Consider the following 6,997-nt stretch of genomic DNA (forward strand, 5'->3'; position numbering starts at 1 on the left):
GAAGCAAAGGCAAACAGCGCTCGTTCCAGCTTTGGAGCGTTGGACTTTAGCACAGCGCCGCTACTTTGCTTTCCAAAACTATGCACACAGCTAAATTCCATTACAACTGGTTCAATTTGTTTTCAAGTCATGCATTTACACACATACAAGGTACTTTCCCCAAAAGAAAACCGTCGCTAATTTTTGTAAAGCTGCTGGAATAAGCGCCACTTGGTACGATTGGTTGTTATTCCCTTCTGATGTTTCACCGCGGTTACAGAATTCCTACGGGTGATACGAATCTACTGTGTTCCCAAGCCCGGGCCCTACTTCAATAACGGCGTACTGCGGGCACGAACAAGCGTCAGTCATCGGAAGCAGACGACCTTATCACGCGTATCAGCTAACTGATGCGTGTGGTAAGGTATCGTACCTGTACTAGTGGAGAATCGTCACGAACAAATGATTTCACCTTTCGGATGCCCGCTACGCACAAAACCTTCCCTGTTTTAACTTCTGGCTCGCTTAAATGGCTTTGTCTTTAAAAAAAAAATTGATGTGTCTCGATGGGCAGGCTGGATGTTTGCACGCTCAGCGGAAGTATTTTCGCGGTTTCATCGCTGAAATCCTTGAGACCGATCTTAATAATGTGATCGGCAGCAAGGACCCTTTCGGCTTCTACGAAACCCCTCGATTCGACACCACGAACGAGAAACCTGAGACTAAGTGATAGAGCCACCGTCAACTTGGATATCGTAGCTGTCTTTGTTAATTTCGACTGTGTGGCCAGCCCACGACCGGCTTTATACTTGGCGACCTGCTCACTCCGCCGCCTGCTATGGCAGTGCGTGTCCGCGGAAATACCACGTGACTCCTCGGGAGGGACGGCGCGCTGCAACAGGTGGCGCCACAAGTTACCCTCATCTCGGCGTCTATCGTCGTGGCCCACCTCAGCTGCGCGTAACCGTCGGCGACCTTTCAGGTTGGGTAAACACCTGGCACTTTTTAGCACACAGTATAAGGACGCTATGTATGTATATTTAAAACATGTAAGGCTGTTAGTGGTAATATTTTTTTCAGAGCAGCAGTTTTTACATTTTCACGGGATCGGATCCCGGCCGCGGCGGCCGCATGTCGATGGCGGCGAAATGCAAAAACGCCCGTGCGCTTGCGTTGTAGTGCACGTTAAAGAACCCCAGGTGGTAAAAATTAATCCGGAGCCCTCCACTACGGCGTGCCTCATAATCAGAAGTGGCTTTGGCACATAAAACCCCAGAAAGAAGTTTTTGCATTTGGCATTACTGGTAGTTAGCTGGGGCTGTCGTGCCGCTTTTTTTTTTTATTCCGGCTTTTCCCGCACAGCTGCGAAACGTACTTATCAGCTTCGTAAGGTGAAGCGCCACTTTTCAAGTAAAAATCACGGTTTGCGCGATTCCTAGTTTGCTATATTTAGAAGCGTTTACCCGATCGTTAAATCACTTCAAACGAAGCATTTTTCAAGGAAAATGATTAATAAAAATACGACCACACATAAAAAGTTTGTTTGCACGACATGATTTATTACAAGCCTACCGCGAATCTAATATTAAACTTTCAGAATCTTCCGCGATTTTGGCTTGGCGTTAATTATCTTCCGCTTGGCGTGCTCCTGTGCCAAATCAGAAGTAAAATTCGCCAAAAATGGCCTCATAAACTTCTGGACGAGCAGCCTGAGCAGGGCTAATCTGTGAGGCTCAGGGGTGTCCTTTGGGCACACAAACAACGGATTCTTTTGAAGTAATGGCAGCACCAGGTCCGTGAACTTCTTCTGTGGCTTTGGCCCCCTAACAAGTGCAGGAGCCACGCTTGATGCAGCATTTTCCAGGCGGCTGACGAACCCTACGAATGCCAAAGTAGGATATGACAGCCCGCTGCGGTCCATGCCAGCAATGATGGCAGTGGTTGTAGAGTGAGAGACTGGTGCCCGCATATTAATGAGGCAGCCCTCACATTCAATACAATCCTGCACGGCTCTGACCAAGAAGCCAGCAATCATTGCCAGCGTGCTGGCTCGAAGGCTTCGCTGAGGGGCACCTGCAAGAAAGAACGCAGAGTTGAGCTTAATAAAGCTTAGTCTGGAAAATGCTAAATGGTAGCATTTCAGTTCCAAAATCACTCTTGAAAGCACTGCCCCCATCAATTGGCAAATATCCTCTTACTTCACGGAATATATAAATTCTCAGCGAATTCAGGACAGTGGCTCAGGTAACAGTGCCCTTCAGAAGTGAAAGTTCAGCAACGCTAGGTGCAGAATGAATGCTATCTCAACCTCTTGTTCAAAGCCTCTGCTTTTAATCCCCTCATTCACTGACCCTAATCATTGTGTGTCACCGGCTGAACTCACTGTTCTTGATCAAAATCTCTACTTTTTTTGAGGTTCACGGCAAGAGCATAAAAGGCTATTGCAGCAGCTTTACTTTACGATGTTGCTGTTTGCTGCCAGGCATTATAGCTTTTTCGCGCTCAACTTGTAAACTGCATGTACACTTCTAGCATACAGAGCCTAAATTAATATGGGTTGTCCCAACAATTTGCATACTTGGATAGCGCTCCAGCGCAGTGAGATGAGGGAGCAGAAGCTTCCTGACATCGTTGTCTGAAGTGGTCTTCACAGGAATGGGAAACAGCTTTGAAGCCTTCCCCAGCGAGCCCACCACGCTTCCTGCATTGGCACTGGTCGAAGCGTGGACGATTCCAGTGACCAAGATCTTTTGCAGTGATGACAGGGCTGCATAGGCATCGGTTTGGTCATTCGGCCCATTGAGCTGCCTGATTGTCGAAAAAAGCGACTCGACATCATCGCTTGAAAACTTTGACGTCAGCACAAAATGAAATCCTGTTTTCAAGAGGAATCTCGTGCACAGCACTGTGGACATGCTAGTCACTCTCAGTGCCTCGTAAGTTTCTTCGGACAGAAACTCCATCTTATACATTATGGCTTCCTTCCATTCGCTGAAATACTTCAGGAAGTCATTTTCTAGCCATGAAAGTCTGAAAAGAAAGGTTCGTAGAGTAGTGAAATAGAGCGTGCCACAAGAAAAATGCCAAAATCCTCTTCAATAACTGTTAAGAAAAGTGGTTTCCATATGCTAGACGCTAAAGTGTATTTAACTTCACCAATCGACACTTCTACAGCAAAATAGGGTCAGCGTAAACACTGCTTAAACTATGACACACCTCTCGTCATCTGCACTGTAAAATGGCATCCTCATGGCATCTCTGCTGGTCCAGTGAAGAGTAGTGCTCTTAATATTGTGGAGCACAAACCATTTGTGCACCAATTCCATGAATTCCACCGTCGGCAGGCAATTCTGGAAGCCAGGAGCTCCAAGGCTCTGTCCATGTTGTTGTAAAAATCGCAAGACTGTGGTGACCTGAACAAGAACAGCAATCACTGGTGTTTATTCTTATATGTCATCCGTTCAGCAACCGTTTTTTTTATTTAGAGCATGTATCCTTCAAACAGACAACAAAAAATATGCCTGCATACTTCACCTGAGGTGAAAAAACTTGAATAGCCCTGCCGACATTCATTTTCTCGAAATTTGACGGCTACAGGTGCTTCTTGGTTAGGCTCCTCACCAATTTTGAAGGCGCCCTGCTTCTCTTGAATCTTGTACAGCAGTCTGTGTGATGGGGCGAATTTAGTGGGGTAAATTTGAATGGCTAAAGCATAGAAAGGATCGTTCTGTACCTTAGAAAGTCTGGCAGGATGAGTTGTCCCTTTCTCCTGAATAATCTCTTTACGTCAAGAAACTGGGACCTGATGTTTTTCAATATATGACAATAGTCGAATGAAAGAAAAAGCTCCCGACCTGAATCTAGAGGATGTCTGGAAAAAAATTATATACCCCAATAAATTATAAAGCACACTTATGGCAAGAAACATGTTGCTTTGGTGAAAGTTCTAAAGGACATGTTTACAATGAAGGCGTATATAAGTTTGAAAACCATTACTTACTCAACAACAGGTTGTATGGGGCCACCCGACAGATTGGAGAAAAACTTCGAGTTCGATCTGTGACTATCTCCGACAAGGCGTACCAATTTGAAACACGCTTCTTCCACGGACTCCATTACCTTCAAGGCAAGAAGCTGAAGTTGCTCTCCTGCCAAATTCTTTGTAAAATAGTACCCCACAGGAAGCCTAAAAAAATCAAAAATTTGCATTTACATATGACTAAATAGGCATAGTTTTAGTTTAGCTAAAGAATTGCTAACATAGATGACCCAACATATGTACCTGTAGTGGGTTGACAGTCCCACAAACAAAAGCAGAGGAGATGAGTTGCCAGTTGGTCTTGTAATCCAAATTGAGCCTCTGCACCTCCCAGATCAACAGAGCCATTAGCAGCATCCGATTGCTTTTGGTAGCTGGTGCCTTGCTTGAGGGACATTTCGTCCATCACCAGGGAGCCACAGGGTGCCTAGAAATATAATTTCAAATTATGACTGAACCTTCTGACAAAAACTTTAAATTTTACGTGCTCCGAGTGTAGCTTTGCCTCCATATAAAGGCGTTGCTTAATAAGGGACGATACCATTTCTCCAGTGCATGCGCCATATACCTCTTCAATGTTGAGCGGCTTGGCAATGACAGCACCCCAGTTTCACGAAGCACATTGTATGCAGATGGGGACTTAGAATGCCAAACCACACAATAGCGGATAGTTTCTTCACGCCAGCGACCTTTCGGTTTACTCAAAAATGATAGTTGTTCTTGCAGGAAGAGAGCTTTAGCATCCTCTTCGTGCACCTTTTCCTAGAAGAGTATGATATGCACAAAGAAAATTTGCACATTAACCCGAGTACTTAAGTTGTGAACACCATACATACCTGAAGAACTGCTAAATTAGATTTCTTCATAACTGCCTCTGTCTCTTTGGCCTGCTGCCTTAGCGCAGAAAGTTCAGACTGCAGTTCGTCTCTTTTTTAGTAGTCTTTGGCATTTCCTCTTAAGTGTGCTGACTTGCTTCAGAAGCTTCTGCATACGTGGAAATGTCAGTCTTGTCTGAACGCCACGCACAACTGCATTCGTTTTAGTTGAAGTGGGCTTAGGAGGAGCATCGTCGCAGGTGCGAGGAAGAAAATCAGCAGGGGAAACCACTAATGCTGGAGTCACAGAATGCTCGTCAGCCAATGCCTCCGGAGAGGGCTCTTGAGGAATTTCTTCCGGTTCTTGAGGTTCAGGGCTGTCGGCTGCTGGCATCAAGGAGGCTGCTGGAACTTCTGCCGTAGTGACTGAATTCCCGGCTAAAGGACCATCACTCATATCTGCATCCAGTCTGAAACAAGAACATTATGCAGAATGAAATTAAGGCAAAGTAATTGCTGTCTTTTGTATGTTTAACGCTATTGAATCGAACTGAAACTTTTAATGAAGAAAGTCAATTGTTAAAATAGCACTTGCCTTGCTGTCTTGGCATCTCTCCCTCTGGGCGAACCTGGTTTGGCAGCTTTGCGCTTTAGTGGACGCCTCTCTTTTTTCGCCACCTGCTGCAAATATGTCGGGTACTGGGGGAAAAACCGAGGGCACAGCGGCTGGCTTCAGCTTCCTTATCTTCAGGCCTTCTCTGAAATCATCTTCCTTGAAGTGCAGGCTGCAGACTTTACTGCGGTCGCTAGGGATCCATGGGTTTTTTCCAGGTCCTGCGAATTTCCGCCGGTTGTAACAAGAGCGCGAAAAGAGCCTGGCGGGAGCGCTGACGACGCGGAACACATTTCCGACGAAACTTCCAGCGGTTGCAAGACAGGGCAAAGCATTGAATTAGACAACACGTGTGCTTTGCTGTTTTGTACTGTCTTGCAAGCGTTAGAAGTTCCTTCATGACGAATCAACTTTCGAGTATGAAATTTCGCAGTTCAGAATATCAACGTACAAATGAAGTAAGAGTAAACAACAGTCCGCTCAATGGGACGTATCCCTTGTGAAGCGTCAGTATTTCAGAGGTATTTTTGCCTCGTGAAGGTATCTAGGCTTACCTTCCGCTTGTCGAGAAATTCTCTCGAGCCACTGGTTCCGTAGTTCAGTAACGGGAAACTCGTGGAATGTGATTCCTTTTGCTGTGCGCCCGCTCGATTTGCAGAGCGGTACGCAGCAATACACCATCGCCTGCGATGATTTTGCACGCCTGACGGGTGCTAAAGGCTGTCTGTTAAATTCTGTAAAATTCCCAGTTTGTAGGCTGGAAGCAAGCAAAATAGCCAGAATGCGGTGTGGAAGCGCACACGCTTACACGAACAACGAACAGCCTACAACCGGCGGCGTGGAGTGGGCGGCGAGGCGAGCGAGGGGGTAAGTTGTGGCGCCATTGAGAGTAGCGGCGTTCGGGAGAACTAAAACCAACTAAACAAGCAATAACAAATACGCCGCTACGGAGGAGGCGCCGGTGAGCAGGTCGCCAAGTATAAAGCCGGTGGTGGGCCAGCCAGCACAAAAAGTACGGATTCTGGAGGTGCCAATAGGACATTTTGCACCAACGATAACAAAACGACCGATTTGCGATATTTGCTATTGCGACACGTTGTCATAGTATCGCGCCGTGGGTACCGAATAGGGTGCGTTTCTTTCGCTGTGAAAGCGCACATCAACCTTATGGAAGGAGATGCTGCAGTTGTTACGGCAATGATCAACATGCCGATCTGCGCGGGCTGCACCGGAACAGGCACACTGCACCACAACACACACATAGAATTAGCGCTCACGTGAGGAAGCCGTGTATCTACCTGGTTCAGCGTGCTTATGCCCGACGTGTACTAACGCAAAACAGGGAAACACCAACGGGAAACGCCGTTTCTATTTGCTCCTGAGTCGTCAAGGTTAAGCCTCACCATGTCCGCTTGTGTCCTGCTCCCAAGTCAGCGCTCTTGAGCGTAGCCCTTTTTAGGGCTCCCGAGGGAGTAGGCACTTCGGCATGCCTTTGCCTTGATGGCTCTCCAGCCAGCGACGGATTGTCGCCGCGCTACTGAGATCTGGGAC

The 6,997-nt window shown here is 46.8% G+C and overlaps 1 non-coding gene across 1 annotated transcript; it reads right to left on the reverse strand.

The window, feature by feature from the left end:
- Positions 1–1,564: 1,564 nt before the first annotated feature.
- On the reverse strand, positions 1,565–4,366 carry LOC119458621 (uncharacterized). Its single transcript, XR_007468142.1, has 7 exons — positions 4,311–4,366; positions 3,980–4,165; positions 3,713–3,850; positions 3,514–3,644; positions 3,196–3,392; positions 2,558–3,009; positions 1,565–2,052 (listed from the first exon to the last, which is right to left on the reverse strand). It is a non-coding gene; the product is annotated as an uncharacterized LOC119458621 (transcript).
- Positions 4,367–6,997: the final 2,631 nt, after the last annotated feature.

The sequence above is a fragment of the Dermacentor silvarum genome, chromosome 7, assembly GCF_013339745.2.
Source record: "Dermacentor silvarum isolate Dsil-2018 chromosome 7, BIME_Dsil_1.4, whole genome shotgun sequence".
Classification (NCBI taxonomy): Eukaryota; Metazoa; Arthropoda; class Arachnida; order Ixodida; family Ixodidae; genus Dermacentor; species Dermacentor silvarum.